This window comes from Oncorhynchus mykiss, chromosome 12 (genome assembly GCF_013265735.2).
Source record: "Oncorhynchus mykiss isolate Arlee chromosome 12, USDA_OmykA_1.1, whole genome shotgun sequence".
Taxonomy (NCBI): domain Eukaryota; kingdom Metazoa; phylum Chordata; class Actinopteri; order Salmoniformes; family Salmonidae; genus Oncorhynchus; species Oncorhynchus mykiss.
The window spans coordinates 71,846,081-71,870,399 of NC_048576.1; the positions used below are offsets into that span (position 1 = coordinate 71,846,081).

General features: G+C 40.7%; 1 protein-coding gene across 2 annotated transcripts in view; it reads right to left on the bottom strand.

Annotated features, from left to right (window-relative positions):
- Positions 1–24,060, bottom strand: part of LOC110538235 (protein ELFN1) — a 90,705-nt gene extending 66,645 nt beyond the window's left edge. Inside the window, exon 1 of one of the 2 annotated variants that reach the window (XM_021624929.2) lies at positions 23,667–24,060. The gene's annotated coding sequence lies outside the window, so the exon portion shown is untranslated. Of the gene's footprint in view, positions 1–22,622; positions 22,934–23,666 lie in introns of those variants that run through there. The other variant, XM_021624930.2, reaches the window with a different exon arrangement.
- Positions 24,061–24,319: the final 259 nt, after the last annotated feature.

Genomic DNA, 24,319 nt, shown 5'->3' on the forward strand with positions numbered 1-24,319 from the left:
ACCCAGAGCTACGATATGAATACTTTGAAACTCTGAAACAGTATAAACAAACACTGAAATGCAAGAAATTGAATTATACCAACAAGACACTTGATGAAATTGAAAACGCAATTGACCAAAATCAGTTCTGGGACATGTGGAACAATTTAAGCACAACAAAGCCACAAGAATTAGCCATACAAGATGTAGGAATTTGTAAAACTTACTTTGATAATCTATACAAAAACATCCCACAAAAAGACTTAAACCAGAACCAATTAGAAATTAAAGAAAAATTGAACATCCTGGAATCAGTCATTAAAAACAACCAAAATCCATTAGATTACCCAATAACCCAACAAGAACTAAATGAAAAGCTAAAATCTATTAAATCAAAAAAGGCTTGTGGTGTAGACAACATCAGAAATGAAATGCTGAAAAACAGCACACCTGAGTTGCAAAATGCTGTGCTTAAATTGTTCAACATGGTTTTAACTTCTGGCTGCTTCCCTGATGTATGGAACCAGGGGCTCATCTCCCCTATCCACAAAAGTGGAGACAAATCAGACCCCAATAATTACAGGGGAATTTGCGTCAACAGTAACTTGGGAAAGATTTTCTGTAGCATTTTGAATTCAAGAATTCAAACCTTTCTTCAAGAAAAAAATGTAATAAGTAAATGTCAAATTGGCTTTCTCCCTAACCATCGCACTACTGACCATATATACACCTTACACACACTAATTAATAAACACGTCCACCAAAAAAAAGAGGGCAAAATCTTTGCTTGCTTTATTGACTTTAAAAAAGCATTTGATTCGATTTGGCACGAAGGGCTATTCTACAAAATTCTACAAAGTGGGCTTGGTGGTAAGGTGTATGACTTAATAAAATGTATGTACACAGAAAATAAGTGTGCAATAAAAATCAAAAACCAAAGAACAGAATTTTTTTCACAATGTCGAGGTGTGAGACAAGGCTGCAATTTGAGTCCAAATCTTTTCAACATTTATATCAATGAATTAGCAGACATGTTGGACCAATCTCCAGCCCCAGGACTCACACTATTTGACACAGAGGTGAAATACCTGCTATATGCTGATGACTTGGTACTTCTATCACCAACCAAAGAAGGTCTTCAACAAAACATTAATATTCTGGAGCAATATTGCCATAATTGGGCCCTGGCAGTAAATTTCCAAAAAACTAAAATCATGATTTTCCAAAAAAAACCCAGATGTCAGAAACAAAAATGTAAATTCACCCTGAACAACACCTTAATTGAACACACAAAAAATTACACCTACCTTGGTCTGACCATATCTGCATCGGGAAACTTTAATATGGCAGTGAAGAAGAAAAAAAGCCCGCAGAGCAATGTATGCAATAAAAATTAAATTATTCAAAATCAACATCCCAATTAGAATTTGGACTAAAATATTTGACAGTGTAATCCTACCAATAGCACTTTATGGAAGTGAGGTTTGGGGGCCACTCAATAAACTGGATTTTAAAATGTGGGACAAACATCCAATTGAAGCCCTACATGCAGAATTCTGTCGGAAAATTCTACAAGTCCAGAGAAATACACCAACTAATGCATGTAGGGCAGAATTGGGCCGTTTTCCAGTAATAATGAAAATACAGAAAAGATCATTAAAATTTTGGCTACATCTAAATTCAAGTCCAAATTCGAGTCTGCAATTTAAAGCACTTCAAGCCCAAGAGCTGAGCCCAGAAACGAGCCCTCTCAGTCAGCTGGTGTTGGACCTCACCAACCAAGCTGACACCAGCACTGCTTCAAAAGAAAGAATTCCAATAAACAAAATCATGAACCAATCAAAGGAATCATATTTACAATACTGGAAAAACGAAACAAAATCCCAAAGCCGACTAAATTGCTATCTGACCCTAAACAGAGAATATGAATTGGCTGATTATCTCTACTCTGTCAGAGATACGAAGCAGAGACAGATCCTTACCAAGTACAGGCTGAGTGACCACCGATTGGCAATAGAAACCGGCAGACATAAAAAGACATGGCTACCCAAAGAGGAGCGTGTATGTGGTCACTGCATGACAGGGGAGGTAGAGACAGAGATGCACTTTCTCCTTTACTGTGATAAATATTCCTCACAAAGAGATTCATTATTCACAGAAATGACTACATATATTCCACATTTTTACAAATTGAACCCAGAGGAAAAACTAAGAATACTCATGGGCGAAGGAGCAATGGCTCCTCTTGCAGCCAAATATGTATTTTCCTGCCATAGCCTGAGGGACACTGAATAATAACATCTGCATAGTAAACAGTAACTTACTTATTATTACTATTATTGTTATTACTATAATTATTAATGTTTACTGTAGACTGTTACCATTTTATTGTATTTATTTTTGTATTATTATTTACTACCATTTTATATTATTATTTGCTATCATTTACAATTTTGTTACAATGTATATTGTATACATTGTTGCTTTGGCAATATTGACACAATGTTTTTCATGCCAATAAAGCAGCTTGAATTTGAATTTGAATTTGAGAGAGAGAGAGAGAGAGAGAGAGATGGGGTGGGAGAGAGAGAGAGAGAGATGGGGGGAGAGAGAGAGATGGGGGGAGAGAGAGAGATGGGGGGGAGAGAGAGAGATGGGGGGAGAGAGAGAGATGGGGGGAGAGAGAGAGATGGGGGGAGAGAGAGAGATGGGGGAGAGAGGGGGGAGAAAGAGAGAGGGGGGGGAGAGAGAGATGGGGGGAGAGAGAGAGATGGGGGAGAGAGAGAGATGGGGGAGAGAGAGAGAGATGGGGGAGAGAGAGAGAGATGGGGGGAGAGAGAGAGAGAGATGGGGGGAGAGAGAGATGGGGGGGAGAGAGAGAGATGGGGGGAGAGAGAGAGATGGGGGGAGAGAGAGAGATGGGGGAGAGAGAGAGATATGGGGGGGAGAGAGATAGATGGGGGAGAGAGAGAGAGATGAGGGGAGAGAGAGAGATGGGGGAGAGAGAGAGATGGGGGAGAGAGAGAGAGAGATGGGGGAGAGAGAGAGAGAGATGGGGGAGAGAGAGAGATGGGGGAGAGAGAGATGGGGGAGAGAGAGAGATGGGGGAGAGAGAGAGATGGGGGGAGAGAGAGAGAGATGGGGGGAGAGAGAGAGAGATGGGGGAGAGAGCGAGATGGGGGGAGAGAGAGAGAGAGATGGGGGGAGAGAGAGAGATGGGGGAGAGAGAGAGATGGGGGGAGAGAGAGAGAGAGAGAGGTGTGGAGAGTAAAGGTGAGGACGAATGAAAAGTGACAAGTGAGGTAAAAGAGGGGAGGAGAGATAAGAATAACTGAAAATAAGAAGTGAAAGATAAGGTGAGAGGAGATGAGGATTGGGGACAGAGTGGAGACATGAACAGACGAGAGTGTGTGCGGTGGAGAGATTGGCTGTGTGTGGCTGCAGGATATTAGCGCTGGGGGACCAACAGCAGAGCAAACAGACCTCACATCACATTCTCGAGGAGGGTCAACAAGGGGCATCACAAACAGCGCGGCGGGAGATTATCTTAATTCTGAAGGCAAGAAAATCCAAGATACCGTCCATGCTGACTCCCTCTAATCGATGCCGACAGGTAATTCAGACGAGTGCATGGGAGAGCTCACAGCTTGCAGCTAGCCTCAGCAGAGCATTCGTGGACGTAGAGCCCCCCTCACACTCATTCAGGTTCCTCCACGGGCAATTCATTCAGGAGCACTTTGCTCCTCTATTATAGACCACAATAGGTAGCATTATGTAATATATAATAACCACATGAGTGGACGTCACAGGATGTAACACTATGGGAGAATAACATCTCCACCACTAAACTCTGAACATTCACAGGAAGCCGTTTGTCTATAACAGGAGTATTCAACTCTTACCCTATGAGGTCTGGAGCTTGCTGGTTTTCTGTTCTACCTGATAATGAATTACCCATACCTGGTGTCCCAGGTCTAAATCAGTGCCTGATTAGAGGGAAACAATGAAAAAACACAGTGGAACAGGCTTCGAGGTCCAGAGCTAGGTTTGAGGGGAATATAACAATTGACTCTGCCAAAGCTCTACAGGGTTCTCAGCTGCCTTCCAAATGTTCCAACATAATGTTGTGACTGTCACTGTAGCGTCTATCATGCTGTCTACTGACAATAGGCCCTAGAACTCCTTAGTTGCTCCTAAGGACGGTTGAATTGTTACATTCACGGTGTAGAATCATACACAACGCCAACTGTATTAAATCATTGCAAATAACACAGTGTACAGAATGAGTCAAGGACATAATTGTACAGCTAACAGCTTAACCGTTTGAAATGAGCACATCTCTAAATAGGGGCCAAAGACAAATGGAGGAAAATGGAGGACGGGTTACTAGGGGAGGTTGTTGCCGAAGTATATCCTGAGGGCATTCGAGAGAGAAAAGAGGCCCAGCCTAGCTGGTGTCTCACGGCTGTCACTGGCACTGCTCCAGGGTTGTGAGAGAGGCACTGTTATGTAATTCCACAAGAGCCTCTTTCTCTGATACTTGGCTATTGCTTTTCAGTACAGTCCTATGTACCTGTGCTGCCAATTCACCAAAACTGCCTGCATCAAAAAAACACCAGGCCAGAGACCATCGTTTTGTTCATGTGTTTGAGAAGCCGGAGGAAGCCAAGAGTGTTAGGATTTTAACATTCACATCACAGGTAGAGCAATAGCCAGACTAGGGCTCCATATCTGGAAGTCAAACCACAAAATACTCAAGGACGTACATTGTTTAACACCTAACGAAAAAACGCTTCATAGATTGTCTTTGTTCTAAACACACAGGTATTCCCAAAACATATCCACAAAAAGAAAAGAATGTTGTCTCAAAAGGCTGAGATTCTGACGCTGTCTGACAGTAAATGAAACATCTCAGGAAGTATATAAACACCCAGGAGATTTGGACAAGTTAGTATTTTGGCACGCAAGAAAAATGTCTGCTGATCATGAAAATCACACATGTATGTTGGTGCATCATGCCGCACAACTTTGTCCCCCCAACAAAAAAAATATGCATGTTTTCATCCTCATATGAGATAGAAAGACGACCCCACAGAATTAGAAATTAGATAGGATCTCTATGGACTACCCCATGCAGTTTTAAGGACATGAGTATCTCTGTTTGTGAACGTGCAGTGAGAGTGACACAATTCACCCCCCCTGGCTGTGTATCTAAGGGATTGGATTCGTTCATATCTTTCAAAGTAATATTTTCAAGCTCTTACTTGGCAATACATAATGAAATTAACACAGGTGGACATGAAATGACACAAACCATTGTCAAACCATAGAAATCTAGTATCCTGCAACCAGACAAACAAAAACAAGGATGTTGTGCGTGTTATGAACGCAAACAGTCTGCTAGGTGGAGAAATAATAAAGAAACAGACAGCAGCCCCCATGACTGTAGTAGTTCCATTACAGCCCCAGGGCTCACAGCCTGGACCTCTCACCTACACTCTTAGAAAAAAAGATGCTCTCTAAAACCTAAGAGGGTTCTTTGGCTGTCCCCATAGGAGAACCCTTTGAAGAACCCTTTTTGGTTTAGGCTAGAACTATTTTGAGTTCCATGTAGAACATTTCACACAGAGTGTTCTCCATGGAACACAAAAGAGTTCTACCTGGAACCAAAAAGGGTTATCCTATGGGGAGAGCCGAAGAACCCTTTTGGAACCCTTTGTTTCTCAACCCGGCACAGCCAGAAGAGGACTGGCCACCCCTCAGAGCCTGGTTCCTCTCTAGGTTTCTTCCCAGGTTCCTGCCTTTCTAGGGAGTTTTTCCTAGCCACCGTGCTATCTACACCTGCATTGCTTGCTGTTTGGGGTTTTAGGCTGGGTTTCTGTACAGCACTTTGTGACACCGGCTGATGTAAAAAGGGCTTTATAAATACATTTGATTGATTGATTGATTGCTAGATTTTTTTCTAAGAGTGTAGTCCACACACACTTAAACCCACTGACTTTGCCACTTCTACCCGGAGAGACCATGACGCACAAATACGCATGAAAAGCTTTTAAGTCCCACTATTCTTCTGCCGAAGTGAAAAGACTGACGCAGTCATGTTTCATTTTGAATGAAAGAGAAGCAGTGCCACGTTCTGCACACCTCACACTGTGTGTGGGGAAAAGCACAGCGCCATCCCTCTTTAACAGTGATTAAATAAAAGATGAATGTGTCACGTGACACGCCTTTGCTAATTTCTGTTGGACAGGTTCACAGAGTTGACGTGAGGAGTCATCGAAGTGGAAAGGGAGGTGTGCTCAAAGCGATGTGTGTCTACAGTATGTCTCCTCACAGTAGAGGGACTGCAGGTGAAGGCCTATAGGTTCCTGACAATGTGGAAACGAGTTGGAGAGCAGAGCCTGTTGCATATTTAACCACCATGGTTGCTCCTCCATTGGTCATGCGGTTCACTATTCGGCATGCCTTCAGGCTTCAGATATGCTCTTAGCAAGCGGAGACCAGCAGTATACTATAAATACTGAGGCATTGCTATCTCTCCCTGGTAGACCCAACCATGTCTCAGCACAGCTGATAATGCTGGAGCTCTCTAAACAGCCAGGGTAATGAGAAGCGAAAGCCCAAAATCGGCCTAATTAAAAGTAAACAGGCATGGGCACGTAACACCCAGGACAAGCATTTAGCCGTGAACATCAGATTAGACAGTATTATAAGGATACAGTAGTTGACCTTAAATCTCAGAAATAACAGGGGCCAAAGCCGAGCATCGGCCGTGGTTTCTTTCTTCTGCCCCTGCAGGATGAAACAAGTTCCTGTGTTTGGGGTGTGAGTAATGTGGCTTTCCATGGTGGTCAGAAGGGATTACAGTTGATAATCAGCTCCAGATCTTATAGGAGTATCAAAGATAATGAATTGGATTTTCAGCCTTCTTCTATGGTGTGATTAATGTGCCAACTTAATTTATGCATCACAGACCACTTTAGATGCCCTTATTTACTTCTGTGTTTCTAGGGATGTGTTCACACTCTTATTACTGGAAAGAAGTAATGGAATGCATACCTCACATTACGTAATTGATACTGGTGGTGGATAAATAAATGATACTAGTTGATGATTAACTCAAAGATCAAACATCCTTTAATCTGGTCATATTTAAGTGAAACAAATTAGAAAATGCAATCAGACATGGTTAATTATGATCCAGGAATGTGATTATGGTGTGCAGTTGTTAACCTACAACATGGCCATCGGGTTACTGGCAGTGGGTACAAAGAGTAAAGGTTCAGTCCAGTCCCTGCAATAATACTAATAAGGAAACCGAAGACTTGCAGGGGGTGCAGTTGAATTCAAGAAGGCTGATTCTAACACAGATGTGGATTCCAAATGGATTTGGTTTCATAAATGTAACTTTTAACTTGCATTCTCATTCTCTATCGTGCCCTGAGAACAAACAATTCACAAGTCAACATGATAATTCAATAAAACAGGGGAGGGGGGGGGGGGGGGGAGAAGACGCCACAAAATACAACAGATACACTACATTTCAACAACACCATCATTTATTCCAATTAACCAAAATTCTCGCAAACCACAGTGAATTCATTCCTCGTTCTAAACTACACTATTGGCACCAGGCATTCAAGATGTAATGAAGATTCATATTTTTCCAAACATGTGGTGCGTTAAAACTAAAGGCTGATTTACCTAGGTTGGTAGAGACACGAGGGACCTCAGGAGTTAACCAACCCTGTGAGCGGGTTTGGTGCCTCGTATTTTTCTACTTTAACAGAGAAGTGAGGTATTTTGGAAGCGTGTGCCGCAGAGCTTTGTAAACAAAATGGGAGAAATGAAGTGATCTACAGGAATTTAGAGAGGTCCAGCTGACCTTTTGATAAAGGATGCAGTGATGAGTATTAAACCTGTCACCTGTCACGCTGTATCCAAGGGTTTTAGAGTAGTGGCTGCTGCTTTCTGATAAATGGTGTCCCCATAATCAAGAGCTGGCAGGAAGGTTGCCTGTACAACCTGCGTCCTTCTGTTTAGACAGAGGCGTGATCTATTTCTATAAATCGCAGCTTCTTAACTAGCTCATCCGTATGTTTTTAAATGTCTAAAAGCATCGATATTTATAGGCATAAATGTGTAGACCATCTGAAATATTTCTCTGAGAATTAGAAAAAATCATACATTCAGTTTGTCCCGCATGAAGTGCCAATTTTGAATCAGCAAAGTCTTTCTGCCAGGCAACAAAATCAGAATGCAGGTCTAACATAGCCTGGTCAGCAGTAGGGCCAATAACATACATAACAGTGCCATCTGCATACAGATGAATATTGCAGGTTTTTGCAGAGAGACCAATAATATTTCTATATGGTAGAGGACAGGTCCCAAAATCCACCCCCGCAGGACACCTTTATTACTATCGAGGTAACTTGACACCATCAGAAAGCACACATTGTGTACTGTCTGATAGAGAGTTCCCAAACCACTTGCAAGACACATGATCGAGGCCCATTTCAGAGAACCTTTGAATGAGTAGGGGATGGTCGACAGTATCAAAGGCCTTAGATAGGTCTATAAATGTGGCAGCATAGTCATTCCTATGAAATAAGTCATTTAACACCGAATCTAAGACAAGCATAGCTGCTTCAATGGTGCTTTGTCCAGGCCTAAAACCAGACTGGTGCACATGAATTAAGAATATCATTTGAAGTCCAAAAGGTTCTTAGCTGAGAGTTGGCGAGTGAATTCTAATATTTTTGCAAGGCAAAATAGTTTAGAAATCTATGTCCATGTCCCCTTGATCTGGACATATCCTTCTATCCTTCTATATTTCTCTTCCCCGTCTCACACTGGCTCGGCACAAAGATTCACGTGGTCCTGCTAAAAAGGTAGGATGGCATAATTGACATGCAGGATTTACACAGATCTCCACATTTATCTCGGGGATAACACCTCACAGGCTCAGCAATCTGGCACCTCAGATCCCTCTCTCTCTCTCCTTTCTCCCTCTCCTCTCCCTCTCTCTCAGTGCTCTGGTCTCACAGTGGGTGATCACCAGGCTGAGCTGATGCGGCCTGAAAGGCAGCACTGTTTAACGAGCAGCGCAGGGCGTGCGAGTGAGGAGACAACAGGTGGACCGTCAGATTGATGCGCCGCAGCTGTGGAAGCACCACTATTCTTGCCAGCTGTCGGCCTGAATAATAATCATTAAAAAAGGGATCTTTGCAAAGAACCTAGCATGCTGCCAAGATGTTTGCCTATTCCTGCATCACATGGGCGGGAAGGAAAAGAAGTTATAGACATAGAGATGTTGTTCCTTCCTCTGGTTAAGTGACACTGCATGGCTTCGCTCATGGCGGTTGCATCATGTAAATATTGAAATGTGTGTGGCTCCTGTCTACAGAACATGCACCAGTTACAGTGCCTAGTGAAAGTCTACCCACCGATTGCACACTCTTCACAGTCTTTTGCTGCCTTCAAATTTCATCTAAAAAGGAATTACATTTAGATGTTTTTTTTCTAAAGATCTACATAACCTACTCCACAATTTCAAAGTGAAAGATTTGTTTTTATTTTATTAAAATATGAATAACACAAAGACGAAGATGTCTTGATTGCATGTGTCTTCACAGCCCCTTGGAGGAAGCACCTTTGGCAGCCATTACAGCTGTGAATCATTTTGAATGAGATTCTAACATCTTTGCACTCTTAGGGCAACATATGTTTATTGTTGTTGCCACGATAGCTCAAGCTCAGTAAATTTGGTTAGGAATCATTGATGGACAGCAATATTCAATCTAATTTAAGTCAGGACTGAGACTGGACCACTCAGGAACACTCAACACCTCTTGGAAAGCCATTCTGGTGTGTCCTTGGCATTAACATTTGGGTAATTGTCCCGCTGATATTTTGAATATTTATCTCAGGGTTATGTTTTCGGAAGACTAAGACAGGTTTTCCTCTAACTTTTTACCTTGGCTTTGCTGCTTTCCCATTTCTTCAAATCCTGAAAAACTCCAGTCCTGCCACTGACATGATGCTGCCACCACAATTATTTCACTCTGTGTTGTGTTGTTTTGGGTTTGTCCCAAACCTGTAGTTTTTAATTGAGGCCCAAAATGTGTTTATTTGCCAAATTGTCTTGCAGTATTACTTAATGGCCTTGTTGCAAACAGAACAGATGATTTGGAGTGGATTCATTATTTTGACATTGTCATGGAGGCCAGTAATGTGGAGTGAATGTGGAGTGAATGCAATGTGGTTGATACTCTATATTTCCAAGTATTGTGGTGGCAGAGCATTATGTTATACGTACAGTATGCCCGTCACTGGCAGGGGCTGGGAAGTTTGTCAGACTCAAAATAAATATGAAAGTAACAAAGCTCAGGTTAAAAGAGGAAAACCCGCCCTAGTCTCCTGAAAACCTAACCCTGGGATAGAGTACAGTTACAACTAAACAGATTGTAATGATAAAGAGGTGCTCAGTGTTCCTGAATGGTCCAGTCCCAGTCCTGACTTGAAAATCAGAGACAAGGTTTGAATATTGCTGTCCATCAACGATTCCCAACCAAATGTACTGAGCTTGAGCAATTTTGACAAAAACAATGGTTATTTGTTGCCCTGAGAGTTGTGTACGTTTGGAAGGATCTTCATCAAAATGAATCACAGCTGTAATGACTGCAAAATGTATTTTCACCAAGTACTAATATAAGTAATCAATACATGTTTATTATTTGTATTCATTTGGACAATTTTCTATAATAGTTATTTCACTTGTGGAGTAGGTTGTGTACATCGGTAGGAAATAAATCAAATGTAATTCCTAATGTAACATTTCACGTCAGCAAAATGTGAAGACTGTGCAAGGGGTGGGTAGGCTTTCACTAGGCACTGCAACTGCTGAGAGGAATCTGGAGTCGGATCTGAATCATGATGCATGGCTCTGTGCAACGCCACTCTCCAAACTTGGCACGGAAAGGGATCGACTTCATTGCTCAGGGCACACAACGTATAGTGAGCTAAATGTATTTAATTCATTTGGTGTTGCTGTGTGAAGTTGTTGCCCTGAAAGCGCAATGCTGTGTCCACCTTCATTACTCTGCAATCGATCATCATTTGGGCGACCACTTCTTTGGAAATGACTAGGCTGTGGTCTACATGCTCTTAAAGACCTCAGCCAAATCAATAGTGACAACAGAAACTGTTTCTATACTGGGACAAAAAAGGATTACTTTATTCCAAAGTTAAGTTTTATTTACATTTTTTTCAAGGGTTTCAACACACACGATACTTGACAGTACTGCAAATCATGACAACACTACTGTTCTACAAACAAATCAATATGCAAATCATGTTTTATTTCATGTGCGCTACCAATGGCAAGAGCAGTTGAAAGACCACTACATTATAATGTAATGAAATGTTTTCCATACCTACAGTAGAAGGAAGAGGGAGGGCCAGTAAGTAAAGCATGCTCTCCAACATAATTGTTATCATACACTGTGGCCGGCAAACGGTGTGAATATTGGCACATTTTAATAAGTAGATGCTAGTATGTTTAGAGGCCGTTTCTATGGTAACAATGCTATCTCTTCACTCTCTTGTTGACAATCCATTAGATTCCTCCAGTAATACTGATGGAAATCCTGAGTTTAGGTTAGATTAGATTAGTTTAATAGTCACATGTATATAGTTGCAGATGTAATTCTTGAGCGCCAAACTTTAACAATGCATTGAAATAAAAAATATATATATATATAATTAAAACATGGATAATAATACAAATAAATGTAAATAGAAATGTACATAAAGGAGGGGGGGGGGGATCTGGGTGGGCAGGGGCAGGAGGAGGAGAACAGTGATTATCTTAACTCCAAATGCGGACATTGCATGAATGATTTTAAAACTCTAAAAGTCTTTATTTATGAATCGATACTTGAGCTTAGGTAATTGCGAAGCCTCAGCAGGCCAGAATTTTGATTTATGGTGCATCTTGACAGAAGTGCTTAGAGACCCTTAAAAATTGAGAGACACATTAAAGCTACAGCTGTTTATCCGTCTGCAGTCAATAGAATGTAAAATACATCTTGCTTGATTATCTCACTGCCTTAAAAAGGGACTTTAGGTCCTAAATGGTGCCCCTAAAAATGGGGCTGAATTGAGAACATGGATATCGCACATGAAAACGTAGCTCCCTGTCCATGGCTTTGTAAGCTATCAATCACCTTTCTTCAAATGACGTAGGCATTGATGTCAAGTGTCATCCCCCTTCTCTGGTCTGGTGTGAGACTGTGGTTACTGATGCTATGTCTGAGGTCAAAAGTCGCTCATAGAGGCTCAACATAGAGGTCATGCTTCACGAAACCTGCTCACATTACCTATGACTGATGATAGCATGGCTCTAGCGGCGCTGTCACCACTGTTCACTGCCTCACCTCATCCATCAGAAGGGTGCTCATCTAGCCACACGCCCATTCAAACACCTCACTGGACCAGGACAGACACTATTGATGGTGCTCCAAATGAATATTCATGAATCATAGTTTTTGTTTTGTTTGGGGATCCATTTTTAAGAGAGAGGGAAAACCACTTAGACCTTCTACACCAGAGGGCTCCCAGTAGTTGAACAGATGGGCTTAACCCTCGCTCAGCAGATGTTGATGATTTATGATCTTTTTTTTGCCAGATTAGAGCACTCTGCCTCGACAGCCGCACTGTGTCCTTTTGGAGGAATCAAGCATTTGCCATTGGATGAAATGGTTCATCACCAACAGCCACCTGTGTAGCATTACTCTTCATTAGGAAAACGCATCACACTAATCCAGTTAAATGCTTTACTGATAATAAAACACTATATGATACAAAGGGATGTGTTCCATCTATGGTCAACAACTGCAACTCTTTAAATATAGCAACCACACAATTCATATTAAGGCGTTAGAGACTTTGATATGGCACAGCTTCATGAAAGAAGGAAAAAGAACATTGTTTCGTGACCACTGTCCCGAAGGAACCAACATCTTTGAAATCTCCTGACTTTTAATGTCCCTAATCCAGGAGTTATCCTTGAATTTCTCTGTTGGTAATTAATACATGTGCAGGGCAACGAACTAAGTCAATCTTCCGACTAAGATCCCTTATGGGTAAAGTATTACCTTTCATTCCCTGACGACGGGCGAGATAAGAAATCTTCTAAAATCAAAGGGAGAGTGTTTTCTTCATAGCCACAGGCGCCAGATTACCCATCAGCGATGGCCATGCAAAGATGCAAAACGGAGGTTGAAAGAATAACCCGTTGTGATTTGTCAGATGGGGCGGAAGTATAATTTGTACTGATAAACAAGCCAGGCTCGACGTGTGTAAATGAGCCTTACATATGGGTGGGAGTGCAGCTACATGATATCAAAAGGGGGAAAACATTAGCGCGTCTGTCTGCTGCTGTGCTGCGGCGGCGGCAGCGCCAATTTGGACTTTTCTCTAAGGCAATGAGTTCCTTTCAATTCAGTTTCTCCTTCGCTCTCTTGAATTCCCACAGTAGAATAGACAGAATTACAGTGTGTAATGTTCATATTTTCCTTGTCTGTTTAGCAGACAAGCACGTTATTAATTAGATAAGCAGGGTATTTGTCACGCCCTGACCTTAGAGTTCCTTATTATTCTCTATGTTTGGTTAGGTCAGGGTGTGACTCGGGTGGGAAAGTCTATGTTTTCTATTTCTTTGTTTTTGGCCGTGTGTGTGTTTCCCAATCAGAGGCAGCTGTCTATCGTTGTCTCTGATTGGTTGATAAGTTGTCATTTTCCTTTTGGGTTTTGTGGGATCTTGTTTTCTGTTTCGTGTCTGTGCCTGACAGAACTGTTCGCTTTCGTTTATTTGTCTTTGTTATTTTGTTTTGGTGTCATCAATAAAAAAGACGATGTACGCCTACCACTCTGCGCCTTGGTCCACTCTTCATTCTACAAACGAGAGCCGTTACAGTATTAGACAATCCATTCCAGAGGCAGGAAGTATTTCATTGCAGATGGCAGTGAGGCTGTCTCCATCAAATCACACTTGTTCCATTGACTTCACTTTTTAAAACATACCTGTTGTGTCCGCTGTTTGGCTGTACATACCAATGGGAGTAGTGCTCTGCATCATAAAAAACAGATACCAATTGCTTTACAGGGTGTGTATCATCAAAAGCACACACATATAGATCCATACTAAGCACCACAGACATATACTATTGCATGGATTTCACATTGCATTTCATCTCTTAATAATTCACTTAAAAATTGAAAGCACTGTCAATCTGATCCATCATAGAATCTCTCTCAGGCAAAGACAAGCATCTATCCACAGCATTAGCATGCACAGGGGCAGATTTGAGGCAATGTGATCACTTGACATTCAAAGAGAGAGAGATAAGTATTGATTATGGTGAGGAGGGTTTGGCACTTCCACGGCTTGAAGCAGCTACTGTTAAAACATGCAGCACAGGGTTTGGCAGTGTACACTCACCTCTCTGCCGGAACCTCAGCCATTACTGCAAAGTGATTCACCCACCTACACTGTGATGGAACTCTGTATGGAAACTCCATCTAGGTAGGCAAGTGTTTATCTTAATGATCTATTACATGATCTTGCTGAGAGACTGCTGATTTGTAAAGACAATAGACTATATTAAATCATATATTTACAGTTCTGATTCGCACACCTCATACCATACATGCATTTCCTGTAATTATCAAACTATCATGAATCCAATCTCATCTAAAGGGGAGATGTTAGACTTCAGTCATTACAGATATATTTTCCTGAAGTAAGACATAGCAAATTCACTGCATTTCTAATTATTATTTTTTTTTAAGACTTACTGATGGTTCACCTTTTTTTGTGGTTGCTAAAATTCGCTTAATTTCAGTTTATGTGACAAAACAAGCAAGTATAGTATAGAGAATCATTGTACCATCTAAACCGTTGTGAAATATATTTTCCATAACCAAATATAACATTTTCAGCTTTTCGAAGCTTGTGTACAAAATCTAAAGTAAAAGACCCAAAAACGAAATAACGCACAAAGAACAGATATCGCTACTTAGACTTGCTTTCAATGAGAATTACAGATCTATAACACACATTTCTATGTGAAAAATGTATTTCCTAGCTACAGAGGAACCAGAATCATTTGGACTTTGTGGGTCTTACTCCTGAGGTCTTTTCATGGAACAGGATGTTGGTGGTGTGTGTGTGTGTGTGTGTGTGTGTGTGTGTGTGTGTGTGTGTGTGTGTGTGTGTGTGTGTGTGTGTGTGTGTGTGTGTGTGTGTGTGTGTGTGTGTGTGTGTGTGTGTGTGTGTGTGTGTGTGTGTGTGTGTGTGTGTGTGTTGGTCCCACCTTCACTTAAGGGTGAATGATAGACTCGAGCATCATACCTAGTGGAACACATATTTTACTATACAACTAAACAATATGGACAACATCAATATATTTGGCTTCAACTTCTTTAGCTTTTCGTATCATCTGATATGCCTGACGCATTGACACAAACAATGTTTTCGGGCAGAGACTTCACAGACAGTGTGCTGTTTCAAAACGGCAATGTTCATGTCATTTGTAAATGTATGCATAGGACTACTGTATAATGTATTGAAGAAAAATGTTTTTGACAGGTTTTTAAAACAAGTAAACAAAAAAGATTATGTGGTGTTGTTATGCCTGATTGAATATGTTTTTAAAATAATACATCTGCTATTATTGTTACTATTTCTGACAGTTTCTTGGCATGTACATACATTGCTTTATCTTTCCTCTGTATGATGAGGTTGACCTTTTCACCCTGAATTTCTGCAGTGGGCCTCATATGCACATTCCGTCATCCAAGAGTATGTCATTCAGTGAAGGAAGGAAATACTTTTTCTCGTACACTCACTCAAAAAAGCCAGATCAATAAGAAAGCCTCTGAAGTGAGCACATTGACAAACCCGTTATGTATCGCCAGTTTTAATGGGTTCTCATGCACAGGATATTCATCAACCCATGCGGTGCTTCAGCCTGCAGGTATACAGCCCCCGTGGTATTTTGTAGCCCTGCCCTGTAATTACTTGCAGAGAAGATGGCAAGGGAGAGGGGGACGGGGGACGGGGGGGACGTTCAATATGCCTCGCTGCCGTGCCACTTGTGTGATGCTTGTTTTCTAAAGGATTTATTCCGTCATAAAGCAGTCAGCATGAGGCTGCCTGGCACACCAGAACGATTTTCATCTTTGTGCACTCGTATATGAGTTGTGACTGATTAAAATTACCCCCCCCCGAGCCAACCCCTGCGAAGGAAATCTTCTCAACAATTAGACTCCTATTATAATTTATCTGTCTCCTTTTCACATGGACACTCTTCTTCAGCAGGGTTGTACAGCATGATCAGGGGCTCAACTGCTTTTAAACAACAGTGATCTTGAGGAAATTATACCTTTGTGAACTGGAGACAGCACTTTATTCGTAAACCCAACAACACTCTGAAACTGACACTGGAAGCAAAATTTGTTTTTCATCCCATTAGTTTCTAGATGTATCAGGGATCTAAATGGCCATCTCTGCCACCTTCAATAAAGTCTCCTAAGTAAACGCCAACACATTTCTTCTTGAGACGGGTCCAGGTCACTGCTCAGTAAACGCCATACACAGTTAATGAGTCAAACAAGCTGCCCTTTTCAAGGGGAAGTTTGCGAATGCCATTTTGTATGCTTTCTAAAAGATACTATCTCTGCAATTGTGCCATCTTTGTTTTGCAGGACTGAAATACAACAGGACCCAAGGGCAACCATCCAGCTTTAGGACATCAGCTTTGTATTTCCAGCTTATCTGCAACTTCCAGGCTCCATTAGATACAGAAAGTCCTCAACCTTCAGTCATATTGTTTCTTGCCACTGAATGCTCAGGGACTGTCAATAGACTTTATTTGGATTTCAATTGTCCCGAGATACAATTCAGACAATGCCTATATGACAAACATGTCCTTCAAATCAGAGGCATTTATAGACCCTCCATGTTTCAATGAAATGTTGAACGTGTGTTTCATAGTATAGAACTACGCAGTTTCTTCAGTTGGGATTTGCAAACTGGAATCTCACCTTTAATTTAAACGGATGTAGTTTGACTACAAAACTGTGGCTCAGTCTAGCATATGCCACCACAGTGTGGTACAATGCCTGTGTCACAGTGTTCATTGTCTTTAAATGACAAGAGGCAGGGTGTGATGTTGACTATAATGGAGGGGTTTCAAACACTGTCAACATTTACAATTTCATTCACCAATCATTTCCATCCATTTCAAACAAACAGATTACAGTCTGCGTATGATAATGAAGGACATTTATCAAAGGCACATCCCACTGGGCACAAACTGGTTGAATCAACGTTGTTTCGACAGAATTTGTCAACGAATTGTGACATGGAAAACACATTGGATTTGAAAAAGTCATCAAAGCTGTTGTTTTGAGGGTGAAACTTGTTTTGAGGGTAATTATGTCATCATGGTAACCAGCATTTCAGCATAGACAAACCTTTAAATATATTTGATCAATGTTTATATATGTCATGTTCACCTTTAAAACAACGTCAGATCGTCAGCATTATATCCACTATCAGAAAAAAATAAGTCCTACAAGAGAATTGACATATCAACAGCGACTCTTTGGTCTCCCATCCAGGTTGTTAACCAAGCCCAGCCCTGTTTAGCTAAGATATGTGTCACTGACCATTGCCAATGTGCTATTTTGAGAATAATTGTTGAGAGCTCTAACATCTAAAACTAAATAGATTCAATGTTGCTGTCAAAGTCATTCCATAAGGGTAGGTTTTAACAGAGAAAATGAAATGTGACCATACTTTATCACTTACAGTATGTCATCAATGTTGCTATTTAGGCCTATATAGCATTTGCAAAGTCATCAACAGCAATTGTTTCATTTCAACCCAGAATTCAACCAGAAATAGACAATACAATAGGCCAAATGTAATGATTGGTTTAAATAATGGATGAAAGCACAGGGATAGACATTTGGGTGACAACTAAACCACACACCCGACATTGTGTTCCATTTGAATTTGGTTGGGCTTTTAGATGGTTGAAAGAATAGCAATACCACATTGGACATTCAACTAACTTTTGGCTGTCTTTTTGAATGGGTGAATATAGGTTGTAATTTCATTGATCAACATCTCAGCCAAATATGACCCAATTACCCACGTTGAAATGTCATAGTGTGCCCAGTGGGATGCTTGTTATCCCAAAGGAGAGGGAGGAATTGCAGCACATGTGCTACTTCAAGCTGATATCCTATTAGCACCACAGACACTTCCCTCACATGTGCCATTTAATTATCTTGTCTGAATTTAAAAGATGATTATTTCACAATTACACCAACTTTTCTCATAATCCTGCCTTGTAACATGTTTGACATGATAGCATCTCAGATATATTTTTTTCCATAGCAGGTCTAATCCTATTTCTCATCCGTATGAGGTGAGATGAAATATGCAAAGTAAAGCACATAACGTATTATGTCCACTGCATTAATATGGAAAAAACCAATCTGATTGTTATAGATTCCAGCTGGTGTTACTGCATAATTTACCAAGACACCTCTTGGTGATGAAGCTGACTTGGGTTATGCTGGTCTCACTCAAAATCTCTTGGTTTGTCCACATACTAGTCAACACCCAATGCAAACAGCTATTCATGACACCGTATTGTAGCCATAACTGGACTCAAAGTCATCAGTACTATAAACTATAATATCAACAGGTCTTAACCTCTTGACAAGAATGTTGGTGTTGTATTGAGTCTGTGATTGCTGCAGGTCCTATGCTTCTCTGCGTGATGGTCCCTCAGGCCAAGGCCCAGTACTGATGCTCTCAGAGCAGCACCAACTCACTTCTGGGTTAGACCAAATGGGACTCCATGACCTCTCAGCTGCCAATCCAACACCTAAAGATTACTACAAGCTTCACTCCGTTGGTCTACGTGCATACACGTGGGCGGAGTGGGATATTTGGAGTAGCGAAAACCTTTTGGTAACATGAAATCCTTACCATTCCCACTCACATTCACAGGGGAGCGATAAGCAAAGTTTTTTATTTTTGTCTTTTCATTTTGTGAAAGCAAGTCACCTTCCCTTGCTAGTAGTAGTTAGCTAGCTGACTTTAGCCTGGCTAAAAACATAACAAGCTAGCTAGCCCTTTTAGCTTCCCACCTCTCCATGTCAAATAAGGCATGTCTCACTCTCAATTTTCAGGTATTACAAGGAGCTTCCCCTTTTGTGATGAAAAACGGCATTGCAATACTGAATCTTGGGTCTGCGTAGAGCGTGTAGAGGCTTGAGACATTCCAATAAGAGACCCTATTGAGGAGGATACTGATGTCGTACTGATGCTGGGGCCGCTACAGTATTGTGGTATTGTAACTGCAGATTTTGGCATGCTGTTCTACCATATGTTTCTTTGCTCTGTCTACAAAGCATGACTGGTCTCTTTGATTACACTTTACACATTGTTAACCATATACCCAGAGCATCTGGGTTTGAGCACGCCAGTATGTCATGCTTAGGTAACTTCTCTACAACATGCAGCGCATCTACTGCAATCAATTCTGTTACAAAGCATAGATGCCTTCTACAAGACAGTGATGCTTTCTTTTATCTTCAGTATGATTCCTTATTATGTAGTACTTTATATCATTTTTTCAACAAGAGAATAATGCTTTGTTGTCTTGTCCAGGAAATCACCAGTTACTATGCTGGATTAAAGGTACTATGTCCTCACAAAGTTATGCACGAGTTTACTAAATTGACAACCTATCACCACCAGTAGACACATCATCATCATCATAAGCATCACTACTTACATTGGCTTCAGAAAGTATTCATACCCCCTAAATTATTTCACATTTTGCACCTTTGGCGGCGATTACAGCTGTAAGTATTTTGGGGTAAGTCTCTAAGTGCGTTGCACACCTGGATTGTAAGATATTTGCCCAGAATTATTTGTACAATTCTTCAAGCTCTGTCAAGTTGAATGTTGATCACTGCTAGACAGACATTTTCAAGTCTTGCCATAGATTTTAATGTTGATTTAAGTCGAAACTGTATCTACGCCACTCAGGAATATTAGATGTTGTGTTAGTAAGCAACTCCAGTGTAGATTTGGCCTGGTATTTTAGGTTATTGTCCTGCTGAAAAGTACATTTGTCTCACAGTGTCTGTTGGAAAGCAAACTGAACCAGATTTTCCTCTAGGATTTTGCCTGTGCTTGTAGCTGTATTCTGTTTATTTTTATCCTAAAACACTCCTTAGTCCTTGGCAATCACAAGCATACCCATAACATGATGCAGCCACCACCATGCTTAAAAATATGAAGAGTGGTACTCAGTGAATTTATTGTGTTATAACGCTTTGTATTCAGGACAAAACATTTATTTATTTGCCACATTTTGTTGCAGTTTTACTTGAGTGCCTTGTTGCAAACACAATGCATGTTATGGAGTATTTTATTCTGTACAGGCTTCCTTCTTTTAAATCTGTCATTTATGTTAGTGTTGTTAACTAACTACATTGTTGTTGATCCATCCTCAGTTTTGTCCTATCACAGCCATTAAACTCTGCAACTGTTTTAAAATCACCATTGTCCTCATGGTGAATTCCCTGAGCGGTTTCCTTCCTCTCCGGCAACTGAGTTAAGAAGGACGCCTGTATCTTTGTAGTGACTGGGTGTATTGATACACCATCCAACATGTAATTAATAATTTCACCATGATCAAAGGGATATTCAATGTCTGCTTTTTTTCTACCAATAGGTGCCTTCTTTGTGAGGCATTGGAAAACCTCCCTGGTAGTTGTGGCTGTATCTGTGTTTGAAATTCACAAACACAGATTCAGGGACCTGACAGATAATTGTATGTGTGGGGTACAAAATCATGTTAAACACTATTATTGCACACAGAGTGAGTCCATGCAACTCATTATGTGACTTGTTAAGCAAATGTTTACTTCTGAACCTATCTAGCCTTGCCATAACTAAGGGGTTGAATACTTATTGACTCAAGCTTTTCATTTTTATTACTTCGTAAACATTTCAAAAGCCTAATTCCACTTTGACATTATGGGTTATTATCTCTAGACCTGTGACACAAAATCAAAATGTAATACATTTTTAATACAGTCTATAACACAACTAAATGTGGAAAACGTCAAGGGGTGTGAATACTTTTTGAAGGTACTGTGTGTCTTTTTCCAATGGCAATATCGAACAGGACAGCTCCGTCTCCTCCACTCCTTACCGTCATGAGAAGCTGTACTTCTTTTCAGTATCCGCAGCACGATCTAACTCTCTTCCACAAATAACCAAGCTAAGGCAACGTGCATACAAAATAGCTGACTCAATCTTCAAGCTGCATAATCAAGATAAGAAAGACAGGGACAGGAAAAGGGAGATGCGGGATGCTAATGTGAGGTAAAGCTCCAGCGACAGCAGCTATGAAACTGTGTGAGGATGTTTTAAAATCGTCAAAACTCTCCCGGTTTAGCTGCAAATATCAAGTTAGGTTGCTCATCCCACCACTATTTACAAAGACGTGGAACGTAAATGGTGTCATGAAAATGAGGGGTAAACAAGAGGAAGAAATAAAAACATAGATTTGTTTTAATTATTGTCTTCGTAGCCTACTGTCTTTATGCATACATGTTTCGTTCAATATATTGATATAGCACTTGTGCCAAGTGCCATGTGCGCGCGTAATAGATGAGTATACCTTTTATTTTACTTGTCAACTGTGTAAGCCGAGGGTTTATGCTCCACTATACACAACAGCTCAAGCTGTTGTCGTAATATGTTTGGCTGAGTATCAGCTGAGCATTAGGCTCTTGTCATGGCAACCTTTGTTAGCGAACCACCACTTTCTCAGCCCTCATGCAAATAAGGCCTACTCAATATCGTGAATCAATTTAGAATTTCATTATCAATGTCACACATTCATCAAAGTGGTGCAGTTGATCCACAAAAATAATACAATATCTGCATATTGGTCAAAAAAATAAGAAGATTTGCACAAAAAAAGACCGATAGACAGATATTGCAACAAGATTTGTAAACAATATTTACAAACACCTAGGCTATACAATATACATTTGCATACAAGATGAATAGCAAAGACGCCTTATATTCAACCAAGTAGATGTAGGCTGCACCCCCTGTCCCATGCACTAGCTCTGCCTATATCCATAGAGGGTCATATTGTTGTTTGTGTAGGTCTGACTTCAACCATATGAATGTGTGACATGGATATGAATCACAGGATATAAACAAGTATTTGTCATTGAATAAAATCAACTGCATTCCAAAATCTCTGAGATAATTCAATCATCTGATGTTACTTTTATGGGGATAAATCCGTACCCTAATTTAGCCTGTCTGGGTGTTTATATAAAGGTCACAAACCCTTATTTCACATGAATTACAAAATGTATTACCATGCTCAGAGGCATGCAACCTAGAGTCTACATAGTCACCGATTAATTATACCTGCGATATTTAACTGCACATGGTGCAGCAATATGTTACAGTAGGCTAAGTATTTCTGCGTACTGTAGGGTATGTCATGTAGACTCACCGGTACAGATTAGCCCTGTTGACTGGGTCAGTTCCTCGTGTCCTCACGGACTTGGCGCGCCTAGCACATCGGGCTGTACTCTGGATGTAATACAGTATGTTGCTTAGTCTGTAACCTACCATTCTGCATGCAAACTCAAATTCTGAACGTTTAAAACCTCTGAGAAATTATCCGATAAGGTGTCGCCTTGACGTCAGCAAGGATCTGCGCACTAGTGTACATTAAGCAAATGTTTCATAATTTAATTCAATAGGAAAGTAACACAGTTGTCATATAATTCTCAGAAACCCCATGAAGCGAAGCCATGAGAGAAATATATTCTATGGTTCAAGGCGAACTCTAGCGGTAAAGAGGGTCCGTTCGCTGTCCATGGTGTTGAAATGCATTTCAGGCAATAGTGGCTACTTCAATTTTGGCGTCCCTTTTACTTTTGCATTACAATTGCATATTACATACAATGAACATGAAATTGGATAAGATCAAGATGTTTGGGGGATGGCAACGCTGATTTTCTATTTAGTCTACATGGTTGTGTATTTCTCTATATGGGACAGATTATTATAAACCTAGCTATATCCAATAACTTAGAAACCACTCTACGTGAATATTATTTTTAACGTGCTACAGTTTAAATGCCTAGATTTGATCGTTCACTGATAAAATAAACACATTCCAAACAACTTAAACTATGCATGTCACCATAAAGGCATGTGCAACATTTGTTTAAGTTTTATGCATGCATATGCAACTTCAAACCAGTTCTACATTTTCTACAGTTAACTCAAGAATAAGTGATATGCTACAATGTGTTGCCAACACACATAGCCATTGGAATATGGCTCATGTGTGAAAACTATTCTTGCTAATAAAATGCAATCACTTTTACATCGTTGACTTTCAATGTACTGTGCCGATATTTTAAGACACGACTAAAACGTGTACATTGAATATGTTGTAGAATATGGTCGTATTGTGTTAACTGCGGCATTGAAGCGTATTAGAGTATAGCATTCCTCCACTAACCAGAAACATTTAAGCTCTTACCTGCTTACAACAGCGGAGCAGAATCCCTCTAGCCTTTCCCGATCAAAAACTGGAACCCTATGTCACCAAGACATTTTCAAGGAGGCAGCAGGTTTCTGATGAAAAATCCAGGGTTTTGTTGGTCTCGGGAATAAAAGAAATGCAGCTCCTCACTGCGTCAAGCACAAGCCTCAAAGATCCATTAAACAGTGAGTGATTAATTCAAGCCAGAGAGCCCTGATCGAAATCTCTTTCACTCCTTGCCTTTATGTATTCCCGAACCGGAGTCGGGAGTTTCCATTATGCCGCGACAGGGCTCTTTTTTCAATCATATCGGGGCTGACACCACGTTTTAACCATAATCGACGGGTTATTATTTCAGTTGGGAAGCGCAGGAGAAGGAGAAGAAGCATGTTGATCCTCAAGCCCAGTTGGGGTGAAGATAAATCTCATAATAAGATTGTTTGTCACCGCAAGGCTATAAATGGTGGAGTTCAACACAGTCTGGAGGGTAATTGTAAATCCTTTTGTTGAAGAGTGCCATTGCACCTCAAAATATAGTATAGATCAGCTATATATATATTATAGGGCCTACATACTTAAACTGGCCTCACAACATGTTCATGTAGTAAAATGTTATCACCCTATTTGTTCTTTGGTGGGACTTCAAGATG